Source organism: Gallinula chloropus (assembly GCF_964237585.1).
Source record: "Gallinula chloropus genome assembly, chromosome: 4".
Taxonomy (NCBI): domain Eukaryota; kingdom Metazoa; phylum Chordata; class Aves; order Gruiformes; family Rallidae; genus Gallinula; species Gallinula chloropus.
In genome coordinates this window covers 42,288,227-42,315,185 of record NC_140088.1, presented here as the reverse complement: position 1 = coordinate 42,315,185, position 26,959 = coordinate 42,288,227, and positions in this window count along the sequence as shown.

Below are 26,959 nucleotides of genomic sequence, written 5' to 3'. Positions count from 1 at the left end.
AATCTCTCCACAAGAAAATCTTGCTGTGGAAGAGCGGACACTGTAGCGCTCCGTAATTTGGCTGGCTTTTCACGCTTTCCCTATTCTTCTAGTGAAAATTTAAGCCATGAAATTTCTTTTTTGTTAACGCAAAGACATGGTAATGTCAAGCATTCATGACCATAAGCATGGAAAATTGATGAAATTACAGTGTGTTCAGGAAAATAATACGGTGATGAGAGAAAGAATCTCTGCTTGTATCTGCGTCCTGGTGGCAGCTTTTTGAACAGGTGAACATTTTTTCCTCCCTCTGTGCAAAACATCTCTTTGCATGAATGCATCAAATAGATGCCCAGGGAGAAAGGTCAAAGGGAAATAGTCACACAAATAATTAAGATACGAAGAGACCGTGTATTAAGTTCATTAATGCTTCTCTCTGTCTTGTTTGTTGAGGTGTACCTTTCAACTCGACACAAGATAGCACATGAGAAGCTCTATAAAAATGGAAGATGATTGAGCTGGGCTTCTTACTGCCCCCCCCTCCCCCCCCCCCCCCCCCCAAAAAAAAATACAACAAGAAGAAAGGCAGAGTATGGATAAATTGATACAATGATAGTGATTTTTTTCTATATCTTTGAGTTTTGCAGAAGGAACCCTTCAGAAGAGACAGAAAAACCCTTATCCTCCAACTAGGTAAGTGCATCTAACTAGTACTTACGGTGCTATTTACCATAGTTTCTCAGACTTTCACATACTGAATCAAAGTGTCACTCAACTTAAACCTAATCCAGAAAGTTAATGAAATTCTGCAGGGAATCAGGCTCCTCTTTTCCCTTCTGCTTCTCTATTTTATTTTTCTTGGTGCTTGTTCCTGATGTTGCTAAAACAGTATGTTACAGAAATAGACTTTTTTAAAAAAAAATATTTTTCTGAGTGTGTTTTTGGTCATAATCACTTTCTTCTAAAGGGAGATAGCTTCTTTCAAAGCTCCCCATGACCTAGTGAGGGCCATCTGGAAACATCCCAACCTATGTTCCCCATCTCTTGGGATCTGCCAGGAACTCCCAGCTTTGGTTCTGCAGCTACAATGGGGTCTTCCCACACCTTGCTCCCATACAGTGGCCAGGTAAATAAATACATTCAAAAAGGCCAAAGATCATATGTAATATCAAGTTAGGGAATTCTGGGAAGAATGAAGAATTGTCCTAAAAACACAGCTGCCATTTTCCACAGCAGAGAAAGTATCTTAAGAATTTAATTAGTAAAAGGAAATGCTAAAATTAAAACTGGAAAACTAGGCAAAAAAACCCAAGATTAAATTTTTAAAAAAGAAAGCAAATGGGAAAAAGGAGTGAAATCTTCCCGTGTAACGTTTTTGTGCGTTACCTCTCCCCAGGGTAGCTCCACAAAGCACAAGGCAGATGCTGAATGGGAGGAAGCCCTGTCCTAACCTCCTAAGCGCAGAAGCCGAAGGCAAGTCAGTCTGCAGAAATGCTGCAGGAATCACAAGCTGCGTTTCCTATAACTGATTTCTTCCCCGACATCCCCTCTTCGTTGTGCTCATGCTCATGTTGCCCTCTCGTGGCTGCTTTGGTGGAAAAGCAGGACCTCCCTCAACCAGCTCGGGACCGATGTGTGATTAGAAGTGTATTTTTGGAAGTTCAGAACCAGTGCTTAATCCCTAAGAGTGATCTATTATAGCAGGAGTTTTTCTTCTCTTACTTCTAACAACATCCTTAAGCCCTAATCACCGTAAAGTCCAATGACACAGAAGGAGGTGGCAACAAGCAAGCTCCTTGCCCCAAACAGCCACATCCAGCTCACAGCCTGCAAGCTCCTGTGTGACATTTGAACCTTGCGCTGCTGCCTGCCCCTCTTTTCTCATGGTGGGAGGAAGAGGGGAAGCTGAAGGCCAGATTAATTGTTCAGGCCAGCACAGGCCAAGCACCACCAAAGCACATCTTGCCCGCTCCACTTGTGGCAAGAGAGGGTACCCTCTCCATGTCACGTCTTTTCCAAGCACCTATCCCCACCCCAATCCCCTCCTGCTTCCCCACAGCACTGCCACATTTATGTCACATAGCACTGTACACATATCTGTCTTTAAACACATTTGTTAAACACATTTTGTGGGGTTGTTCCACTGGTGCTCCTCAGCAGAAGCGAAAGGCTTCTTCTCTTCCTGATGTCAGCGAGTTTCCTTGGATGGAGTCCCTGCCCAGAAAGGCCAACAAATTCTCAACATTCCCCTTTGCTGTAAAAGCCTGAAGCCACTGAAAGTACAGTCAGATTGGCAAACAAAGCCTGCTCAAGTCAGAAGAATATCTGACCTGCAAGGTTGTGACCAGTAAATGACCACAGTCCATAGCAGCCAGGGTTCCCAGGACCCTCCCTTGTCCCAGGCCATCAGAGCCATCAAAACCGTATACCTTTCTCTAAGGCCCACTGATTTCGCCTGCAATTAGCTGGCTTACTAAATACTCTAGAGATAAGCCTTAATCTCCCAGTTATTCAGTGGCTGAGCTAGAAAGTGTGGATAAGCTCTTGGAAGGTGTTGTAAGGAAGAACACAATATACATGAGGCATAGATACTGTGTTGAAGAATACAATAAACTTCATTTTAGCAACAAAAAGAGCATCAGGGTGTAGTGCTCAGGGGGAAAAAAAAAGAAAGAAAAAGATGCAATTTTATTTGTGAGGGAGTTTTGTTTGTATTAAAAGCTATTTAAGTTAATACAAGAATATTGATAATTGCTTTAAACCGACAGAGTGCCAGAAAAAGGAGGAGCTAACCCCCCTAACATTGAAAGAACCGGGCAAAAATCAGTCTCCAGCTGTCTCGTGATGTGAGAATATTTTGAAAAGATTTTCCCCAACTCTTTCTTGAGAGGATGCTGTTGCATTTTTCTCTGCACGCTCAGAGAAAGAAAATAAGTGAACTCCCTTCACAAACACACACACGGTCCTCCTGTGCTACATAACACTAAGAAAAAAATGCACACAGAAAACAGGTATGAAAGTGCATTGATTTATACCCCTCCCCCACCCCCAAACTAACGCATAACAAAGACAACGTTCATATGGTTGCTGAAGTAATATTACAGCTTCTGCTTCTTAGGCCATTCGGTAGCCATCGCTTACGTTTTGATTCCACCACCACTTCATACTTGAAATCCACAGAAAATTAACTGGAAGGGTTTCCACTTCAAAATTCACTTTTAAACATATATTCCTGTAGAGGCTGTAATTTCTTAGAGCTCTCACTTCTGCAAATGTCTAAGAAGATGCACAACAGATGCCTGCAGACAGTGAACTGGATGAAATCTCTTTGGTCTAGAAGATGGAAGAGGAATTAGAAAGTGTCTCAATTCTTCCCAGTTTGTTTCAAAAGCAGTTGACAATATTTTTTTTGGGGGGGGGAATTAATCCCATCCATTGGCAGGCCATGACATAGTCAAATGTTCAGGATCACTTTATCCAAACACACTCGGAGATAAAAAAGAACTTGTAACAACTGCTCCCCAGAAAACAAGCTTTAACTTTTGATACTGTGCTGTTATTCTGTGAGCTGATGGATACTTTTCCTCATGGATTACTAGCTGAAAACTGAATTAAGTCTACCAAGAGTGACTAAGTAATTCAGTTGGAAGAGGACCACACTGCAGAACCAACAGTCACCAGCAGCAAGAAAGCAACCAGAAACACAGAGCACATTGGCAAGTTCTTGTAGGTTCAAGATGATAACCCTACCATAAAAAAATCATTCAAAGTTAGAGGCACCTCGCAGAATCACAAAATACAAGGAGTTGGACTGGACTTTGAAAGATCACCTAGTCCAAACCCCCTGCCAGGGCAGGATCAACCAGACTAAATCCCACAGGAACGCATCCCAGTGGGTTTTGAATGTCTTAAGCCTGAGAAGAAAAATTGTGAGTTGAGAGTGTGCATGGGGTTGTCTTTAACATCACATAGCACTGTCATTATCATGGTAGAATTATTTTCTCCACCCCTGCAAAACATATGAAATTTGATCTCACTCTGAAGCAATTACTGGTGGAGAAGCACTGGAGTGCTCATAAAACATATAGACCAGTTCCCAAACAATTCATCTTACTGATAGGCACTGGAAGTGGATTTTTGTTTCAGGAGCCAAATCCTCCTGACAAAAAGAAACATTCCTTCCTTGCATGTTCTGGCAAAAATGACTGCACATAACACTGCTGAGAAACTGGGTAGGTTTTGTAGGTTCATGAGGACAGAGAACCACCCTGCACTTTTTCATTCCTCTAGCAGAAGCTCTCTATTTAAACTCATCTGTGGTTGACAGGGCTTTGTAACACTCGCTTTCATTTTGATTTAAAGCTGTCCTCAAAAAATAACTTTAAACCCATTATGAACAACCCCAGGAATACAGTAGTCACTCCCAGCAACTCTGCAGCACTTTGGCTGAACTACAGCAAAAACAATTTGTCACAGCAACAGCTGAAATGAGATGTGTCAGCAAGATGAATGTCTTGTTCCTCCACACTGCTGTGCTCGTCGGGACTGGAGGGGCAAAAAAACCCAGTCCGTTTCCAATATGTGTTAGCAAGAAGAAATACTAGAGATTTAACTTCAGTGAAGATGGATACATGTCTGTATCTCATCAGGTTTCTTGGAATAATCCCCAGCTAAGTAAAACATAAAACTCCTGACCCAAGACAAATCTATTCAGCCATATTCTCAAGAGCATTCGGCAACAGGCAGGTGTTACCCACAGCTCCAAAAATCTCCACTGGGGTGTCTACCAGAAGTAATGAGAGGAACTAGATGCTCCAAAGAGCTCACTCGCAGTATATTTTTGGATTTTATATATTTTCTTGCTGTTATTAAGCATCTATTTTAATTGCTAAGTGCTAGCCCTACATAGTTTTACAAACTGATCTTGGGTCTCAATAGCCAAGTTAGATTGTTCTCATCCTGTGTAGCAGAGAAGAGGGCATATCTCTTACTTCACAGAAGTTAACATATACCTCTATTTGCCTCCAAGCATTCATCAAGACCAGAAACAGCTCAGCTTCCACAGACTTTGGCTCTGTTCACTCAAAATGTGTTCACTGAATTCCAGAAGAAAAACAAACAAAACCAAAACAGAACACATTTTTGGACCTGTACCAAACATCTTGTGGCCAAATGTGAGGGAAAGTTTTGCTCGATCTTATGTTTTGAGACACTTGGTCTGGTTCTGCAATCCTTCCATTTTCTGTTTTCTCACCCCAGTGACTACCTTTGCTAGCAGTATTCTGATAAATTCACTATTTACATATATATTCAGCTTCATTACCTCATTCCTTTCCTCCATTCATCTATGTTCCTATCCAGCACGAACCTAAGATTGGTCCAGGGTGCCACTTTCAACTGAGTTTCCAACAATAGGAAGTTTGGACTTGACTAATATAGAAAAGTGGATGAGGCATAGCTCTAGTTGGAAGAGATAACACACAAAACAGAGATGTCCCATATGACCTTTGCAATGGCTAGAAAGAGAAACAATTGCAGCCTCTTGCCCTTGGCTCTGAAGTGCAGAAGAAATGTGTGGCTTGCCTCGGACAAGCAGAGGAATAGACAGAGACATATGTTCTCACTAGATTTGTTATTACTTCTCAATTGATTAACTCAGTGTGATTCTTTTCACCCTCCATATTCCTTCTGGCATTTTCTCCTTTGCTCTACGGTTTTTCCTTTACAACTCTCAAATACCCCAGGCCAGAAGAGACGAATATCACGTTGTACAAGTCAACTCAGGTCTCTACACTAGTTCTGAGACTTAATCCTCCTGTGCATCCCATATAAATATATGCACAAAGTCATATATTACAAAGCTTTAACTCCATTCTTCTTTCAGCATCACTAGCGTACAGAACTAATATCACACACCTTTCTGCTCGCTTCCCTAACTCACAGGTATTGCAACTCAATAAATAATCAAGATTATTTATTTTCCTAACTTCTTAATCCTCTGTCTTGCATGGTGGGTTCGGAAGGAGCCTGGGTAATGGGGGTGGCTGCCTTGAAACTTCACATGCTTCTGCACTGTGCCACCTTCAATACTCAAAGAGCAGTGCCAAGGCATGCAGGCAGGCTTGCTCACATGCTTGTGTTTTAAAACCAAAGAGCAAGCTTTGCAAGCTTTATGCAGTACATATCACACTTGCAGCCCAATCTCTTTGCATCACAGCTGCTTTTTTCTCCCACTCTACTCTGCCCTGGTCAGGCCCCACCTGGAATATTGTGTCCAGTTCTGGGCTCCCTGGTATAACAAAGACAGGGATCTCCTGGAGAGAGTCCAAAGAAGGGCCACGAAGATGATTAGGGGCCTGGAGCATCTCCCCTATGAGGAAAGGCTGAGTGAGCTGGGACTGTTCAGCCTTGAGAAAAGAAGACTAAGGGGGAGGCCTTATTGGTGTTTATAAATAGCTTAAGTATGGGATACATGGGGAAATGGCCAGCCCTTTTTCAATGGTCTGTAGAGACAGGACAAGGGGCAATGGCTGCAAGTTGGAGCACAGGAAGTTCTGCACCAACATGGGGAAGAACTTTTTCCCAGTGAGGGTGACAGAGCCCTGGGACAGGCTGCCCAGGGGGGTGTGGAGTCTGCATCTCTGGAGAGATTCCAGCCCCGTCTGGATGCCCCTCTGTGCGACCTGTCCTAGGGAGCTGCTTTGGCAGGGGGGTTGGACCCGATGATCTCTTGAGGTCCCTTCCAACCCCTATGATTCTATGATTCTGTGATTTACTGATGAGCTCTGCCAGTTGCATACACACGGTAAGGATCCCTGTAGCTGATTTCCAAGAACTTGCTGCCCCCAGACACCCTAAAGTTGAAGGGAGCAGGGCGGGAGTGTGCCATCTCAAGCTAATTGTTACAGATTTGGGGGAGGTATGTTGCAATCAAAAGGCATTTGCTTAAATTAGCATTATTGGTTTTATTATATAAAGTTCAAGAGGTCTTCAAAAGTTAGGAAGTTTCCCTTGAAATGTTGAACTTTAGGGGTATTCTGGCCCTAAAATTTTCCAAGATCCTCCACATAATTGGTTTCAGCATATATATGACATTCAAATTCATCATCTCTAATGTATTTGTCTGAAATAAAAAAGGAGATAGAAAATTCCAACTTTTTGCCCTTTCTGACAGAAATCATTCCATTTTGACCACCTGATGGGCCCTTGGGGTTAATTAGAAAATCCCCATCAAGAGCTCAGAGGCCAATATCAGCTGTCAAAATCCCACATTCCCCTCTTTCACCTCTTTCAAGTGCAAAACAACCTGTGTCTGAAGATGTGCCAGAGAATAAAAGGGCACACCACAACCACTGTGGGCTCTGACTTAGACCTATTCATGGCCTCACTACTATGAATACAGCAAAATCTCAAATGAAAGTTTTAATCTCCCCACTGCATTCAATCCAAAGAGAAAAGGGCTTCCCTTTTAACAATTTCCCCCCTTAAATCTTTTGTGTGGCTGGGCTCCTGAAAAAGCTGAGATTTTGCTCAGCCTCAGGGAGGGCTTTTTGCCATAGAAAGCGCTGTACCTAACTCCCTTTGTGCTCACAGAAGAGTAAAGGTCTGCTAGGACCAAAAGTAACTAATGCAAAAGGCCTTCAGAAGGTCTAAATACAAACTGAACAAGATCAGAGTTAAAAGTGCAGGCATCTGATCTCACCCAACTGGCCGTCCTTGCTCCTTCCCCAAAGGTGCACGATAAATAGGAAGGGGAGAGGGGCAAAGCAAACATTTAGCAAAACAAAACAAAATAAAAAGCAGAAAAAGACAGAAAAGCCCTATTACACCACGTCCTCTGCATCTCCACCTCTCTCCAGATCAAACAAGGTCAGCTCTCATATGTCCAAGTGCATACACAGGTACACAAATGCTATTAGAAACCACAGAAGTGCTGCCCTCCATCCCAGTGATGACTAGCTGGTTTCCTCTTAGTGTAAGCTGAAGTCATGCATGGAAAAGTGGCTGGCAATTGAACCTCACATTTGGTTTTATGAATGAGGGAAAGCAGCAGAGGCTGTGATTTCATTAACTAACTGCTGGGCCATGTGCAGGCACATTGACCATGTAGGTAGGTGCAGAAAGCCAGAACAAACCAATTACTAAGATGAGCCCAAAGGAGTATCCATCTTCAGATGTGCTACACTATCCTTTCTGTTTGGGGAGGGGTTTTTTTGCTATTTCACTGAAAAAAAAACCAAACCCCACCCTTCTTGTCCCTTGTTGCTCAGAACTGAATGTTTCTTTCTAAGTGCCCCCAGCCTCCAAGAGCATCACCCTGCCTCACCTCTTGTTGTCCGGTCCCTCTTACCAACACGAAGGCAGCACAGTTTTATATCCTCAGGAGAGACAGCTCTTCCCATCCTGCCCAGGACAGCCTTCTCTCCCCTTCAAGCGATTATTGTTTTGTTTTCTTCCTCCTTGTGAGCAGTAACACCTACATTGTATGGGGAGAGACAGTGAGCATTCATACCCTCAGAAAGCCATTCACTTCAAGGCAGCTGGAGAGGCTCAGTGTTCGGCTTGCCCTCTTCACTCTTGGATGAGTTTTGTGCAAAGCTCGAGCTTGGAGTCCTTTCCCTCACAGAGCTGAGCAATTAATGAGAGATGGGGAGGGAAAAAAAGAAAGAAAAAAAGAAAAGAGAAAATGTCTCAAAGTTTTGTCTCTCTCCACGGTTTGTTCTGTTTGTTTGTTTGTTTGCAGCTAAATTATGCAAGCTGGTTGTCCTGGAAGGGTAACAAAGCACCCTTCTTCCTTGGGGAGGAAAAAGGAAATAATGTTTAATTAATTAATATGTACTTGGGCTTTTCTTTTATATGAGAGGGCAACTAAGGGTTTGGAAGCAGCACCTCATATTCACTCAACAGCAAGTGGAGCCACCTCTAGCAGAGAGATCCCTCCCCAAGCAAGGCTATAGGATAGTGCTTTAATTTACGTGTTGCCCTCTTTTCAGAGGATGTTTTTGCGGAGCAGACATAGTTCAAAAGGTCCCAACGAGCTGTTAACGACCTTTTTGCCCTGAAATTTGTGCCATACTGACCAGGATCAAATTCCAAAGCAGCAATATGGCCCTTTAGGAATTAAAGTCTATGGAAGAAAAAAAAAGTGTGTGTGTGTGTATGTGTGTGTGTGTGTTTGTAAATAAATAAATAATAAGATTAGCTCCACGCAGACCTTCACCTGGATTTCTGTCTCCTTTCTGGTTTACTTGCTGTTAATGTGAAGCCATTAGATTTTTCAACTGCATTTTATCACCACTCTTTATTTCTAATATGCATCAAACAGCCCTCCCCACCCCCCAATATTACATGGGCCAGGAAGTTTTAACTGTAATGTTTGCTTCAGTGAACAGGATCATATAATGTGACAAACAGTGTGGTTTGTTTCTGGTAAGCCAAGTGCTAAGATCAATGAGTTGGTGTTATCACATTACTACTGATACAATATCATTTGTTTTTAGGAAGTGGCAAAAGTAATGGAAAGGCTGTGTAATGTGAAATTAAACACTGGGAATGACTTCCATTCTTTGATGTAGCTTGAGAGATGCCAAGTGTGTTGAGACACTGAAATAGCACAGCTATAATCGTCTGTAATGCATCCAATCATAGAATCATAGAATGGCATGGGTTGGAAGGGACCCCAAGGATAATAGAGTTCCAACCCCTCTGCCACAGGCAGGACCACCAACCTCCAGGCCTGGAGCTACACAAGGTTGCCCAGGGCCCCATCTGACCTGACCTCGAACACCTCCAGGAACGGGGCACCCACCACCTCTCTGGGCAGCCTGTTGCAGCACCTCACCACTCTCTCTGTAAAAAACTTCCCCCTAAGACCTAATTTAAACCTTCCTTCCTTTAGCTTTAATCCATCCCCCTTGTCCTGCCATTGTCTGCCCTTTTAAAAAGTTGATTCCCTTCCTGTTTCTCTGCTCCCTTCAGGGACTGGAAGGCTGCAATGAGGTCCCCCCGTAGCCTTCTCTTCTCCAGGCTGAACATCAGAATGGCAGAATGTCACTGCTGGTCAAAGAGCAGCTGTCACACATTCAGCAACATGAGGCCACAGGAATCAGAAGGATTTTAAGCCACAGAGGTAAGCATGTTCTGGCAGGTAATATGGCTTTCAGTGTATAATGAAACAGACCACTCTCCAGACTTGTGATGAAGGGGGGGTTCCTTCCTCCTGTGGTTATTCCTGTTGCTTCAAAGCCATCCTTCCCTTTGCCTGAGTACAGTTACTGGTTTAACACCCAGCAACCATACCAAGCGATACCAAAACTATTCTGGTTTGGAGTTTATCCTGTGAACTGCAGCTATAATGAGCTGGACTTGATATGGTGTAAACCAGTCCACAAACCGCTCTCACTCTTGCAAGTACCAGCAGCTGACTTCAGGGGAATACTCCCTGAGAAAGCAGTTAAAGGACTGTTGGTTCACTGAGCAAGTGGTGCCTGGGATAAGTTAAAATTGGTTTGTGCATACAGTCATTTTTGTTTCATCATTAAGATTGTTCTCTCCCCCACCCTTCTACAGTGTGTCCTTTTACTGTGTCCTTGCCAGTTATGGCCAAGCATACTCCTATTGAAACAGGAGGCTTTTAACAGCATCTAAAGCCCACAGTTGAGTCCCACACAGACTAGGGCATTGCCCCTGACTTGCTCTTTGCATAGCAGAGGAGTCTGCAATATTAAGACACTGGCCTCGAGTATGCAGAACATACATATGGTCAAGGCTCATGGCTAACTGAGGTGGTGGACCCCTGGTATGGTGGTACATATGGAGCCTATGTACATCATCAAAGAGCAACACAGAAGGAGAAAGCCTCTTTTGCTTTCTCTTTCTCCACAGCCTTTGTAAGTTTGTGAGAACAAATCAGAAAGCTTCTCTACTCAATTTGGGGATCTGACTTCATTTTCTCTTTCCATTCTATTCCTTTTCTAGATCCTGAGTTTATCAGATACCATTAAGAATGGCCAATTTTCTTCAATAGCTGGTAGAGGTAGTCCCAGAGTACTAAGTTGTATATTGTGATCCTGTTTGATTTCATTTGCTGTCCTATAACAGCAAGTTTCTAATTGTGTAACATAGAATCATTAACCTGAATATGAAAAATATCCTCAGAGGCCTATGCTTATTCAGAAGGGTTTTGTCAGTCTTGGTTTGGTGATAAAGTGGCTCACAAATGGATTTGGGAGTTTTGATGGAAACACAGTTGTAATGGGTCACAGCTAAGTCAAACTTAGCCTCCATAATAATAAAACTAGACCTCCATAATTTCATCAGAGTTAGACTGGTTGAGATATGCCCTAGCAAAGGAACTGTGATGGCTAAAATTACAACTTGCCTGGCACTGTGGTAGTTAACAGCTGTTTTACATTAAAAACAGTCCTTTCATCCTACCAGGAAAAACCTCACGGGATATCTCTACATGAACACGTTCACCTGGTTTAAACAGATGATTTGGATCTCAGTGAAAGTGTCACATACCCATATAGTTTTATTACAGATTTTGCCCAGTTAGTTTTTGGCCAACAGAAAACTGGCATTAGCTAACTAATGTGCTCCAGTGATTAGATTTGGCAGTACTACTCTAAATATTGCTCCTGACAGTTCTTTCTTGTACAGCTCTTGAGCACCTGACTGCACAGGTACTAAGTTTCTCACATGGCATCAAACCCAGAGGTTTGCATCTACAAGTCAACAGAGGGGTTACACAGTCCTGAGGAGACAATCCCAGGTAGTCAGGTAGTAGCAAATCCAGATATCCATGTGAATTTCTGGTAGCACAGGAGGGTGAGCATACTCTTCTGTGTAAGAGCAACCTAGCTCCAAAATGCAACAGAAAAAGAGGGCAGAGCCTCAGAGGAAGGAACTGCAGACCAGTTTCCCCAAATACATCATCCTGCAGCTTCCCATTTCTGGACCCCCATCCAGTTCAGAAGCATGAGCAGACCACATGGTTAGTTTATGCAGATATCCTAACTTCGTGTGTGTCATCTATCTTCATGCTTGTAAGCACAAAGACAACTGGAAAAGAACAAAGTACCTGCTCAGTTGCACTGGTGCAAAGCTTTGATGTGCTAACAAAGATGCAAACTGAGAGCTGCACTTATGGCATTTCCTTGAAAATAGATTCAATTTATTGCCAATGGATGTTTAGTGGAAGGATAACATAGAACATGCTAGCAACACAAGTATGCTACTTGTCCGAAGGTACAGCATGGAAGATACCTAGATGATAAAGAGTATGGAGGATCATCTTTTTGTCAGAAAAACACTGTAAAACAACTGAAATAGGGTACTGCCTGCAGAAGAGAAAGGCTTGCATGCTGTTTCCTGAACTACTGCATGGCCTCTCAGAAGTGAGTTTGATCAGCAGGGGCTATTTTACTGGAGGCAGGCAAAGAATCAAGAGCACCCTTTACTCGATCAGAGCTACCCAAGATTCTGAAAGGAGTTCCATAGAATAACTGTCAACCTGCCACAGAAGGCAACCATAAAACATGGAAATTTTTAGTACCTCACTGTATGGTTCAACTGAGAAGCTATAACCCACCTAGGGCTCAAGTGATTATCTTTAACTAAGTAAATCTGTAATCGATGGGTACAATGTTAGACTCCCACTTAGCCACAATTTAAGAATCACTGACAAAATCTTCTCTTTGGCTGTGATCAGTACAACACTCACACTCCTTTCTGGTTTCTGCAACCTTAAGTGGTGAATGGCACTTTCCTGTTTTATTAGATAAGTTCATGCCACAGGTATGACACAAATTCCTCTCCCTCAGGAAAAGTTCCTCTGTAAAAAAGACAATTTAGTGAAAACCCCCAAACTCCCTGTCTGCCATGGTGATGAGTGAGCTATAAAAAACTGTAGATAAAGACAAACAGAGCCACGCCTGATCTGACAGGCAGTACCAGCAGATCTGCCTACTTGCAAAGCACCTCATGTTTCCATGTGAACATTGCTGAGCAAGCCCGTGCCCTTGCTTAGGAATGGTTTAATTTATATGCCCTCAGAATGAGGTCATATCAATATCATGCATGATCTCTATCAGCTTTACAGATGCCTTAACCTGAGAACGTTCAAGCTCTTTGAGAGCCATTCATACTTGGCAGATTGATATAGTAACTGACAATTCACCGCCATCCAAGTGTATCTGAGAGCACAAAGCTCACATAAATATTGTTGAGCATATCCCATTGTTGGTTATTTACTTCTGCCATTCAACTTTCTACAGCTCTGAGAGGAAGATAATTTCTCTCTGTGTCATATGTCTGACTTACCCAGCAGACACCAAAAGCTCCTTGTTTCCTTTTTACCAGTAATGAGCTGTGCTAGAAGTGTCAAACACAGGTTTGTTCAGCACACCACCCCCCACCCCCCCCATCCAACAATGTGAAACAGAAAAGTATGGGTGGACAGAGACCGGGTGAGGAAGCCTGGCTACAAGCTTGGCTTTGTAACTAGTGCTGAAACAGCTTGCAGTGGTGTTTCTACATTCCACAAGCTCCAGAAGGAAGGACAAAGACCTACCTGACACCTTTTCTCCCACAGTTTCATAAGCTGCCATGCCTCCTTACCCAGCCTAAACCCTTACCAAAGGCAACCACGAGCAAACAGCATGCAAATATTTTTTTCATACAATCCGTGCTCGTGGCTTTCCAGTCCAGAAATGACCAGCTGACCCTTTGCTGTGGATTTATCGCACTCACCTTAGCCTCTCTCACTCTAACAACTCCGTGATGGAAAGACACAAAGAGAAAAACAAAGGATGAGAAAAACAGAAAAAAGGGGGAAAAGTGTGCAAAACTCCTCACTTTCAAACTTACCCCGGACCAAGCGTTTCTGACTGGTAAGTCTGGCTGAAAATCAGAGGCACGCTGTTCTAGCTTTGGAGAGGGATTCTTTTGATTTCCTGACATGCATCTCTCTCTCTGGCACCATAATTGAAAAGAGGAATCAAATTAAAAATATGTATGTTCCTACCTGGACTAATTCCTTTTGTTCAGCCATAAAGCTCGATTTTTAAATGGCTATTTATTTTCTTGGAGAATTTCTTGTTGAGTTAGTGAACTAAACTGGCTCACAAAGAGGTCAAACGAGGGCCAGAACTGCCACAAGTGAAACCATAGACTCATGTGGTCAAAACAAACAGGAGAGCAACTCTACCTTCCAGCACCCAAAGCTGCTAGACAAAGCTCAGCACCCCCTAACAGCACCCTCTAAGCACCCATACCACCTTCTGCTGTGCAACCTCAGCCTGGACAGACAGGTTTATTGTAAGCACATGGAACAACTTGGACAAACCAGCAATGGCTATACAACAGCTTGCTTTTTTCTTACTCATTATTATTGTCACACTATTGCACAATTTGAACATGACATCAGGGAAAGAAAGAAAAATTTGTCTTCCCCCCCCCCTCTTCTGCTACTGTCCTTTAATATAACATGTTACTGAAAGCAAAATCAGTTAATATCTAACCTGAAAAAAGTTGTATAGTAAGTACCTAAAGTACACCAGAGAAACAGAAACAAAGATAAAGCTTTCCTTTACGCTGTAAGCATAATTTGAAGCATATTTCTGGTAGAGTATGGAAAATAAGTAGTAGATCCTTGTCTTAATTAAATCTCAAAAAAACCTTCTTGAAGTAAATACTGTGAACACTATTGCCAGGCCAGAGGAATGGAGTAAGAGGCTCAGTGAAATGAATCAATTTACATAATTTTACTCTGTGGATAGGACCACGAAAAGAACCCAGGAGCCTTGGTGCCTTGTACTGTCTTCGGTGCATTAGGCAACTCTACTTGTGTTTACCTTGATGCTGTGGAAGGGAAAGTCTTGAATTTGTGTTAAGTACTCAAGCCTAATTCAGACGGGTATGTTATCCAGGTCGGTCAAACAAGCACAGAGGCTCCATTTCATTTGCCTTCAACTTCCCCCAGATTAAACGATCAAACCTACATCAATCATTGGGTGTAAAAGACATGGAGTAATTGGACTAGAAGGTTGTCAACAGACTGAAGGCTTCTGTTCAGAAAGCAGATGTCTTGGCTTTTTCTTGGTCTTGTTTATTCTTCATAAATACCAGAGCAAGACAGCATAGTCACTATTATCTCGTAACAACGTTCTGTTAATCAGGCATGTCATTTGCTTGTATGGCCCAACCTTCTGCAGATCCCAGACATTCCCCTTCCACAAGAATTAACCACAAAAATACTGCAGTGTAGCTGCTTTATGACCATGGCTAGGATCAATTTGTTTTGTGCTTTCAGGCACTGATCTTGCAACAGTGAACATACAGACACTATAGCAGGTTTTTTCTTTTTACATAAATAAGAGGTTTTGACCACCATCTTTCCTTTTTCAATGGCAGTTTGTCAAGATCTTTTGCCTAATTCCCAGCTCAGGAAAAAAAAAAAAAAGACAGCATTCAGCTAAGGAACAGCACATCCTTCTCAAATCGCTTTGAAAAGCAATCATTGGGGTGAAAGGCTGGGTCAAAATAATAGCAATTACACTAGAAGCATAGTATTGGTGGGCTAAACTAAGGAAAGAAAAGGAAAAAAAAAGAGAAAGGAAAAAAAGGCAAAACAGAACTCAAATGTTAGAAGCAGTATGCAAAGAATTTAAGAAATAAATACGAAGTTACACGTTCCAGCCTGAGCTCACTTCCTGTCTCGCACACAAAAGTTGGTGAACCTTCTGCATCCTTGCCACCACTGCTGGTCCTGCAGTCCTTCCCTCTTCACTGCGTGGGCTTTAGCCCTCACGGCACCCTCCCCTCAGCTACATCATGCTATACCGTCTGAAAACTACTCATTTTTCTTTCTTTGGATTAGTTTTCTGCCAGGACACTGATACTGGTTCTGTTCAGCACCAGCGCTGACACAGAAGACCATGGGTTTATGCAGGCAGGGACAAGAGGGGATGAGACAGGAGGAGCCAGACCTTCTTTATCCAGCAGCAGACAGCTGCCAAACTGGCTGAAGGACCCCAAAAGAGAAACATCCCTGTAAGTCAGTACAATGGCACTGGCATCAAGGAAGCTTTGTAACAAGATCTGGCCTGAATTGTGCATGCTCAAGACATCCACAAGTACAAAAATTTAGGTGCATCTGGCAGCACTCCCATAAAATCCCACCTTACATATGTGGACATATTTATAGATGATCTACAAATGACAATATTCCTGCCTACACCATCAACAATTTTTACAGCACCATCTCCTTCAGCTTTACCTCAATCTGCAACATAAACTGGATTCTTCCCAAGTATTCAAGGGTTTCATGGGGAACGGCTGTGTCAAGCTTTCTCAGCCCTTAGCTGAGGGGGATAGGTGGGACATCTTCTATCCCTGCCCTTTGTGTTGAAAATCATAAAGTATTAGCAGAAGCGACCAAACTCTGCATGAAAACTTTTCTAGTCCGGTGCAGGGGAACATGCCCTACAAACCACTGGCACCTTTCGTCTTAGTGGATGCTTCAAAATCACGTCAGTCCAAACAGCAGCCCAACTTTCCTGCAAGTACTCAACTCTAGACAACTCTAGACCTGGAGTTTCCTGGCTCATATGCTACAAGTGCTTCCTAACATACCTCACTATTAGAGCATTTTCTCACTAACAAAATGGCTATGGACTTCAATGGAAGCAGGATTGGGGTGTTTTTTTAAGCTGCTTGCTGCTGCCTTTGGTGAATGTTACACAGTTCTGTCCACTCAATGGACCTGAACACGATGCACAAAAGAGTCTCAATATCTGTGTGCAAACACAAAATGCTTTGTCAAACACTGTGAGTGGATAGTGAGGCAAAGCCAAAACCAACCAACCAAAAAAAACCCCAAACCCACCCACCCCAAAACCCAAACCCTAACTAACTTTTTATACAGGCAACATTGATGCTTAGGCAAAAATAGGGTATGATAGAATAGCATTTGTGTGTGACTCTGTATGTGTAAGGGCGCACACTCCCCCCCATATATTGTCCCCAGCTATAAGGGGGACTTGTCATCTGCAAAAGTCAAATGCTGGAGAGACTTGTCTAGGCAGGGAAAGGGAGAGATCCTTTTTTCTCCTCAAGGCTCTGCAGATGACAGCACTGAGACCCACTTGCTCTCCTCCCCTCACCACGCTGTAAGGCTCGTCTGGCCAGTAGAACTGTGAACATTTACTCCTACATAGCAACGATAACCAAGCTTATGCACAAAGAGCATCTACGTTTCAAGTTAATTTGGTTCTCCTGGGTCTTTATCTCCCCACGTAACTTCACTGCAGTTCGGCATTCTCTCCCCCTGCACAGTATGCCTTTCTTATTTAGCCTTTGTTGTTATTAAATATCAAAAATGGTAAATTAAATTGTCATTGTTCCAGTTACTGAGAGCAACATCGCTTACATCCAATGCAGAAATGGGAGTGTAAGTAGGCATCAGAACACAGTTTTCTTTCAGGAGGGTGTCAGGCTTCCGTGTGAACAAGTTTACCCTTGGGTTTTGCACATCAAGGTCGGGGGAAAAAGAAATGGCTTCGGGAGCCCTATAGAGGTGCTTTTGCTTCCCTGACTTCTCACACACCATTCTTTCGAATGAATTTAAAGCTTTTCTTGTCCAAATCCCCGCAAAAAGTAACCACACTGCAGTTTTCCTACTATTATGCAAATAGATTAATCAGCCAACGCTCCAGTGAGAATTAATTTATATTTGAATCAAATGAGGCCTTAGATTCTTTATAACCCAACCCCCGGGCCAAGGCCTGGGCTAGGTAGCAACCTCATATTATTCATTTGACGAAATGTGAACTGACATAAATACCATGGCTAACTTTCAATCCGATTACCCCGTTACCTCACATCAATGCTCTCCCAGCCATCAGATTCTAGCGTCCCTCCTTTCACCAGCACAGCCAACAACTGACAACTCTTCCCTGATAAACAAGCACCCACGCCGCCACCTCGGACCCCGCCTTTAACCCATCATCCCTGCTCAATGGCCCTTATTCGACAAGGTATTTTATTTTGTTTGTAGGAATCGGGGGGACTAAACAGCACAGAAATACTGTTTTGCTGGGGCTGCAATTCAAAGCTGCCCTTTCAGAGCTGCAGAGCACTTGAGGCACTAACAATAAACAGCCAAAAATGTGGGAGCATCATGTCTGCCCGTACACATACACACATTTGGTACAGCCACCAACATCTGTTATCTTTCATACTCTCCTAACCCTTAAAAAAACCAACCCCCCCCCCCCAAAAAAAAAAAAACCAGTGTTTTGGGCTCCTCTGTCCAAAGGTCAATGTAAAGTGAACCCACATTTTACACAGCACCCTCATACTAAACTCATGTTGACAACCACTAAATTCTTTCCATTGCCCTGCACAGGAATTTGGGGTTTTTTTTAAAAGGTTTTGGGTTTTCTTTTTTTTTTTTTTTTTTCCCCTTTAAAACTGTAAGCATTTAAAAAGATTGCCAGAGCAATCCACCAGGTGTGAGAAAAGCACTTTCTATGCAAGCAGCTCTGTGTCAGGAAACCTACACTCTGTAATTAGATTAGCAAGCCAGGACTGAATAGCTCTGATCCAAACATCTCCCCCCACATATCTCTAATAGCACATAACTGATAACTAAGCTTCTCTAGTCATGGTTAAAAATCTACTTAAAAACGGGAGTCCTGTGCAATCTGGAATTTAAATGCAGAGGAAAAGAAAACAAAGTACACATTCTTAAAAAGCTATGGGTAATTACTTGGCTGTCTGGTTTAAACAAAGCTTTATTTGAAAATCTCAGTCATACAACAAACCCTATGATGTAATGGCAGCCCTTCAGGAGAGCGCCACGTAAAACACACCTAAGCCAGAGAGTCAAGGATGTCATTTTTGCCTTAAGGACATACCTCACAGTGAAGAGGTTAGGGGAGGAGGAGGACAGTCCTCTCAGCCACGTGGCCCCAGCTCCAGGGAACATCCCGGATCCCTGGGATGAGAGCTGAAAATTCCCCAGCCCAAGAAGATGACTTTGGTTGTCTTTCTCTGTGGATTTTCCCATGTAGCCATACAGTTTACTTCTGTACTGGAGTCAGCTTCCCCAGCATAAAGGGAGGTTCTTCATAAAGGTTTCATGCAAAGCTTGTGTATTTTTCTTTGTAATAGTGAGGCTGTTTCACAGTTCTGCTCCATCTGCCCAGAGTGCAAATGCCTCAGTTATGAAGTTTGATCTCAGCCCCATCCACACCAGAATCAGTCTCTTTTTGTACTGTGGGCCCTGAAATCAGAAGGAAACCCTTGTGTGAATCAGTTTGTCTGAAGAGGGCTGATTACTGGATCCTTTTGCTCGGATCAGCACAGCTTATAAACCCCATAGTTATTCTATCCTTCTTGAAATAGTCTTTTAAGTATTCGGGGTGGAGCATCAGAACGGAGATCAAAGCTAAAGGACACCACAGAAATAGCAGAAGATAACAAGAGGACATTCTCCATTCTTCCTTTTGCAAAACAGGATATACTTGCTATACACACCACGAACAAAAACTTATCCATACTTCAGAAACTGTCCTACCTTCTCCTACTTCTGCTCTAAGCTCAGGAGCAGGGTCTAGTCTTCCATTTAAGACCTAGGCCAGGACTATTTAAAGGACACCAGAGGTCTACCCCTTACTGCAGGGTATCCATGTATCTGGAGGATGCAAACATAGCTTAGAACTATGTTAATCTCCTTTCTCCTGACCTTTCTGGGTCTGATGCGGAACCAGAGTATGGCTCCTCAGGAAGAGCACGTTCCATCTTCACTTCAAACTGTTGAATCTGACTAGCTAAGGTGTACTATGCTTGAGTAAATTTACCCCTTGAAAAATAAGCTAGTACAGTCTATTTTCAAAGACCTTTGCAGGGGAGTAAATAGGATGGTACACCGTGCTCCTCCATCCACACAAGGGGCACAACCCTTCTGCCAACATCACGACCAAATGTCTGCGGTTCAAGACCCTCACAGTTCACAACCATGACACACTCTCCCCCCTGAGCTTGTGCCCTGCCACGAAAGCAATGCTTAGCACTCCCAGGACAACGTGACCTTACCAGATTTCCTCAAGTAAAATTCTAAATCTGCTTAATCCCATCCAAGCTCCCTAAAGACCTTTCCAGAGACACAAGATTCGATGCTCTCCACCCTCTTACATTTTTCATGGAAAAGTCAAAAACAGAGAGAGGAAAAAAAAAGACAAAATTCACACTGAGAGCCAAAAATGTGAACGTGACCACTGAAATGTGATTTTTGTTGAGTAGCTCTCATGTTAAGTGGCATGACAAGAAACCTGAGAAAACCTGTTTCGGGCTATGAAGACCCCATTCAAACATCCTGCCTGTCTCATTCTGAACTTCAGTCGTCTTTGATATTTCCCCTGCAGTATCAAAACACTCCTGACAAAGTACTGAAAAGAGACAAGCACATTCAAATTCTTCCAGGGCTTAACCCCACCGCATTGAAATTAGCAAGAGTTTTGCCCCTGACTTCAGCCCTGACAGAACGAGCCACGTTCTCAGGCCAAAGGCATGGGGGAAAACCTTTTCTACAGCTTTTTTTACATGTTTCCACTTTCATTAGTCCTAGAGATTTCCCTTTACTTTCAAAACCACAAAGGCATAAATGGAAACACATTCTGCCAAGGATCTATCCAATCTCATGGCAGGTAAGAAACAAGTAAGGCTTTTTTTTTATTTCCATTTGCCAGAAACAAACACAATTGTCTGAGAAGGAACATACTTTCTACAGGTTCAGAAAGCTCCCGTGAGAAAGGTTCTGGTCTTTGCTATTTCAAGACAGTTTTACAAGTGCAAGAGAAGTTGGAACCTCATCAGCTTTTCCCAGTGATAAAACAGAAGGGTCCTTCATCTCTGAACACCGTGAAGCTGTGCTGCTTGCAAAGTGAAGCCCAGGAGGGAATTCTTGTTCTAGACTCCACAATGAGTCAAATGTTTTCTAAAGAGAACAACTCTTTCTCACAAACGGAGATCCAGTGCAAAATCTGTTGGCTTTGCAGGGAGCCAGTCACTCTGAATTCAGAGACCTACACTTGAGAAACGTTCATGATGCGTAGGACTATGAAATTATTAATTCCTCAGTAATTATTGCTCCATTGTTCTTGTTTTCTCTACCTGAAGCACTTAATTAAAAAAAAAAAATCCCCAGAAATACAGGTATCTTCCTTAGATTTCCCAATTTACACAAAGTAACTGGGAACACAGACCAGTGCATGCTAATCCATTTCTCACTGGCTCTATGGGGGTAAACCCAGATGGACAGAGTTTGTCAGCTCTATTCTTCTGTTGGAGCTCCAGAAATCAAACATACTCCATAGCAACACTCACAAAAATAGGTTTGCATTTTTTTGAAACACCAAGCATTGCTCTTCTCCAAAGAGTCCTTCACATATAGTACCTTCCTCCATGGATGCCGTACAGTTTGCTAGTGACCTATAGACATGAATGTAGCTATGGTTAAGGCACGGTCTGGAAAGGAAGCATTTAACTGCCAATTCATTGCTCCAAATCCATTAGACAAGTTCATCAGTCTAATGCTTCCAGGATGAAATCACTAGATGCTCAAGGAATTCAATGATTAAAAAAAAACCTAAAACACACGACCCAGAACTCACAAATTACTTTTTTTTAAAAAAAGAGATTCTGTGAACATCACAATATCCCAGGGAGAAATTTTTGCACTTCTATTCTTGCTAAGTAACTGCTACAGAGTATTTTAGTTTCCCTTCTTTCCTTTTCACATCATTTTTGGTCCTAGCAAAAGGTGTATACTTTAATCCCTTTCAACAGAACTTCCAGCACCTTCACATCAGACTCAAAGAGAGAAAAACAGTGAGTTTTGAAGAAGATACCTCCACACCTTCAAATCAAGAATATTCTTGCAACAATGAGTTTGTGCCAAGAAGTTGATAACTTGCACGGTCAAAAGGATGGACAGTGTGACTTTCCAGACAGGGAGATAGCCATCATGCAGGTGACCAATTAATTAAAACCTCTCTATCACCTACCTACAAGACCCCCATGACAGCTGTTTTCCCCAGTAGATCAGGGCATCTGAAGGCATTTTCTGCTAGAAGGAGCAAAGTGAGTCTCCAAGCCCATCACTGTCTATCTATCTGGCTACTCCCTACCAACACATACATCAGGGAAGACTTTCCACGAGGGGCAGTGTTTCCAACTACACGGGCTCTCATCAGCATCCTATGGGCTTTTCTGAGCCTCTTTCTTAAACCTTTCCAGAGGGGCTGAAGCCCCAGGGAGGTGTTCTACCAGTTGGTTGGCATAGTGAAAGTTGAGGCATTGAGGACTAATTGTCTGGCCCCTTTAAGAAAAGGTGTAGAAATAAGAGAAGGTCCTAGTTTCATCCTACATGGCAGTTAAATACTGATTGTGTTCTTTCCCTGAGAGACAGAGGTCCCTACATGCCGCTCCAGCGGGCAGAGGGACAGAGAACAGCTTCTTAAAAGACTGCATCTGTTCTCCTGGCAGGCATGGAGGGAGTGCATGGGCTCAGGGACCCTCACTTTAAGGTGACAATGAACTGTCATGTTTGCTGAAATCCACCCCAGGACACATTCATTCTCCTGTTAAATTTCCCTGGTAGATTCCCTCCCTCCAAGGAGGGTCACCCTTCCTGTCTTAGCCTGGAGAACAGGGAAGAGAAACGAGGCTTTACTAGTGGAAAAAGTAATGGGATCCTCAACTCCTAGCACTGAAAATAGCCCGCTGCCCAGAGATCTCAGTGAAACCTACCACCAGCATAAACAAAGGATCCCCGCTCTGGTTTGTGGGGAGGTGGCAGGAGTAGATGTAGGACCTGATTTGAAAGATAAAAGGATTTTTAATTATTCCTGTCTACTTGAGTAAGATGAGACAATTATGTATTGGAGAAATGAAAGGGGAAAGGATCATGCTCCCTCATCCTCCACGCTTCATCTGTGCCATCTAACATGGAAACTCCTGGGGCAGAGACCACAACTGGAACACACAGGACCATGGCCTCCAGCAGCTGGGAAACAGAACAGCCACTTCCCAGTTCCCAGCTAGTTTCTACAACCATGCTAAATAGTCATGAAATTAAGGCGATGAACCAAGCCCCGTATTGCACTCTCCAAAACCTGCAGATCTCAGTTCATGAAAGGAGTTGTTTTTAGAGAGGTAGTGTGGCTGGTTATTAGACAGATCAGTGGAGAAGAAAGAAGGAGGATTGTCCAACCCCAGATTATTATTTCTCCTTAAACAAAGGTGGAGGTTGGGGGAAAGGACGAGGTGGACAAAAATAATCAAATTCGGAAGAAAGGATGCAAATTAAACAGGCTTGGAAGGAGTTAGCAGAGCGCAAGCAAGACACAGAGACTAAACTAAAGTTAATTACTTTTGACATGATCAGATCATCTGGTTGCATTTCAGGCTGCGTGCACTCCGGGCTGGCCAGCATGAATGGCGAGGGAAAAGAAAGTAACTCTCCCCTCTAAGGTCCCTTTGCCAAGTCTGGGCTGCGCGCTCGGTCCGAGATCCCTCTTTCTTTGCGCAGAGAGAGAGAGGGGGAGAGGAGAGAGAAACACAGTTAACCACCTGTCAGGGCTGAGGACACAATAAGGCAGCCCCCAAAAGAGCTTTTCATGCATGCGTAATATATTTGTTCAGCTATTCACTTAATGAAGCTGATAAATGTGATGCGAAACAATAGTCAAGTTAATCTATTTAGTAAAATGTTTTGAGACTCTCAGGCGATGTTAAGGAGGGTAGTGTGTTCGGGGACATTTTCATTTCAATACGCTCATCTCTCCCCTCTTAGGGGGGTTTCAAGCAACCTATGTGAATATAATTTCTTATAAATGTGTCTTTAATGGGTTTAATTCACCCTTGCCAGCTGTTTTTTTAGCTATTTTGTAAGAGCAAAACAAACGTGCCAGGCTTGGAAAGCTAGTTAAAATTAGTTTCGGTCACTGGGGCCAAGCTATATTTCCTGCAAACCATCTGCTTGATTGGCACAATAGAAGGATTTTCAAGAAAAGGGGGGGGATCTAGAAGAGCTTTGAACGAACCAACAGTTACTGTTCCTTGTGCCTGAATTCTAAAGGTGAAGCCTTAGGTGTCTTAATATAGCTTCGCCCCCGCAGCCTCCATTCAAGCTCCCGACGAGGTCGATAAGCATCGTTAGGGAGCTGGGGCACGCCGGGGACGGAGCATCCCTCCCGCCGCCGCTACCCGCCTCCCCGCGAGGGGGGGGGGGGGAAAGGAGAAAGGGGGGGAAAAGGGGGGGAAAGAAACCGAAACGACAGGCGCACGCACGCTTCCTCCGCGGCTTTGGAGAAGGGGAAGCAGCGGGGCTGCTGCGGGCCGGCAGCCGCTCTCCGAGCAGGGGCGGCGGAGCAGGGGGTTCACCCCCCCAACCCCTTCCCCGGCGGAGCCGTGCCCGATTTGGGAATGGGGGGTGGCGGGGGAGGTGGGGGGCGAATTTGGCTTTCACCTGGCTGCGGGAAGCGCCGGGGACCGGCTCGGGAAAGGCGGGGGGTGTCCTGGCAGGGCAACCGTGCCGGTGATTGAGACGTCCGTCTCCCGGGGGCGCGGGGAGCGGGACGGCGCTTCCCAAAGCAGCTCCGCGCCGCTCGGGCAGGCGCTGGCCCAGCCCGGGCCAGCTCTTTGGTCTCCGGATTTGAAGTGCTGGCTCTCCCGATTTCATGCGGATTACCAGCCTCGGACCGGGACACACGCAGGCTTCAAACCCTCCTCCCCCCGCTGCCAGAGGTTTTGGGGTCGGATGGGTTTGGGGTTTTTTTATAGGGTTTTGGTTTTTCTTTAGTTTTGTTTTGGGAATTTTTTTTCCCCGACAAAGAAAGTGAGTGACTTAAGAAATAAATTTGAAGATAACGACATTAAAATGAATGGCAGGAAGCACAAAACGGCGTGAGCATAGGTCAAACGGCATTAGTCACAGGTTTTATCCTGAGACATTAGAATTCCCTTTCTCTTAAATGATCACTGCCTTTGAAAAGAAACTTCCAAAGGAGATCACTTAAAATAAGATCCTTTCGTCTGATTTCTTGGTTTCTTACGGTCTATCTTCCCTTTCAATAGATGTCTAGTCCCTTTTGCCTTGGTGCTTAAGGAATTCTTTATGAGTGTGCTCAGATGCATCACAAGGAACCGGGTCCACGTGTGCCCCAGCATGCGTTTGACCCAACCTTCCAGAAAATGTCAGACCCTCTTTCTTAAACCAGAGAAATTAGCAGCAGTTGGTCTATAGTGAGGCAAAATGCCCCCGATGTATATCTAAAGAAAGGAGTAAATCATCTCAAAGGGAACGTATAATGACTGTAAAAAACCGGAGTGTTCTAGGGTCCGCCCGGGCTGCTCCGAGACGCCGGAGCTGTGTTGGGAAATGCGGGGGGGGGGAGCGAAGGGGGGGCAATGCGGGGGGGGAGAGCAGCGCAGGAGTGCGGCTGCGAGAAGGGCAGGGAACAGGGGGGAGAGATGGAACGGGACCGGGGGGGGGGGGGGGGGAGGTGTGTGTGTGCGCGCGAGGGTGCAATCGGTTTTATTGGGAAAGCCCTGTTTGCTTTTTCCATTCGCTACAGTCCCGCTCGCTCGCTAAGTAACACCTTGAGCGCAGCCCTGTGTGGAAGCGGGCTTGAGATAACCCCGGAGCGCTCCGGGGGGAGCTGGGGGAGAGGGAAGCTAAACCCAGAGCAGGACCGGGCAACTCCCGCTTCTCCCACCCGCCGCGGTGCCCGCCGGGGGCGGGGGGCAGGTGCCGGGGACCCGCCGCCCTGCCTGCCAGCACCCCCCGAGCCCTTCAGGCTCTGCCCGCGCCTTCCTGCCCCTTTTTTCCCTCCCCCTCTTTACCTGCTAATCATCAAGATTAACAAACCCCGTGCGTGTTCGGGACTCCGGCGAGGTTTTGTTTCAAAGCGATGCTTTCAGACAGCCGGTCCCCCAAGTCAGCCTTCTGCAGATGCTCATCTGCTGGAGGCCGGCGTACAGCACCGGGAAAGCTTGTCGGGATCATACAATTTCGAGGGCCGATCCCGTCCTCTCTAATAAATAACTTTTTGATTTGAATCGAGGGAGAGGTTTAACAGACTTTCTTTCTTCCTTAATGTGATATAAATCGCAGATGCACTTTTATTGAATGGTTAAAGCATCGACATGGAGATAATCAACACAAAACGTCCGGACAAAAAACCATCGAGAGAAATAAAGCTGGTTAATAAGATTTTTGAGAAAGCTTTGTGTTAAAAAGTAAAAAGGGAAAACAGCTGAAGGTGACAGTTAGTTCATGGTTAATAGGATAAAGGCTGCATGGTTGAGCTGCACACTTCTGCTTGCAAAGGTTCAGCCACACCAAAGGGCTGAATAGGGTGCTTTTAAAACATAGGACATTTAACACATCTGTTATAGTCTTTAACAGAGAAATCAGGTAAAACCACTCTCAATAGTCGCTTTCATCACCCAGCTGCAAAGGAAATTAACTACACTTGCGCCTATTTCCATATTTGCCACCACAAAGCCCCTTTGCCGGGGGGAGGGGGAGGAATTAAAAATAATCCCTATTTTCTACTTTTCCGTTAGACGACGTCACTTGTCCCTCGCACCGAAGTTAAGGCACCGTCGGTCCTGCGGCACCCAGCTCCGCACAACTCCCCAAATTCCGCGCACCCACGCAGGTAACGAGCGAGTTCAGGTGGATTGGGTGGCTCCGAGAAGGCTCCGAGGCACCGGTACCGACAAAACCCAGGCTAGCTCGGACTACTTTCACCAAAATGATCCAAATGCTACAACGCCGTCTTCGTTTTCATGGTCGCGGGGGGTGGGGTGGGCTGGGCTGTGGGGGGTGGTAGCGATCTCCACTCTTTTTAATATAGGTGGGCCGAAGAAGACGGGCAGACTGAGAACCTGAGGGGGGCTGCTCTGG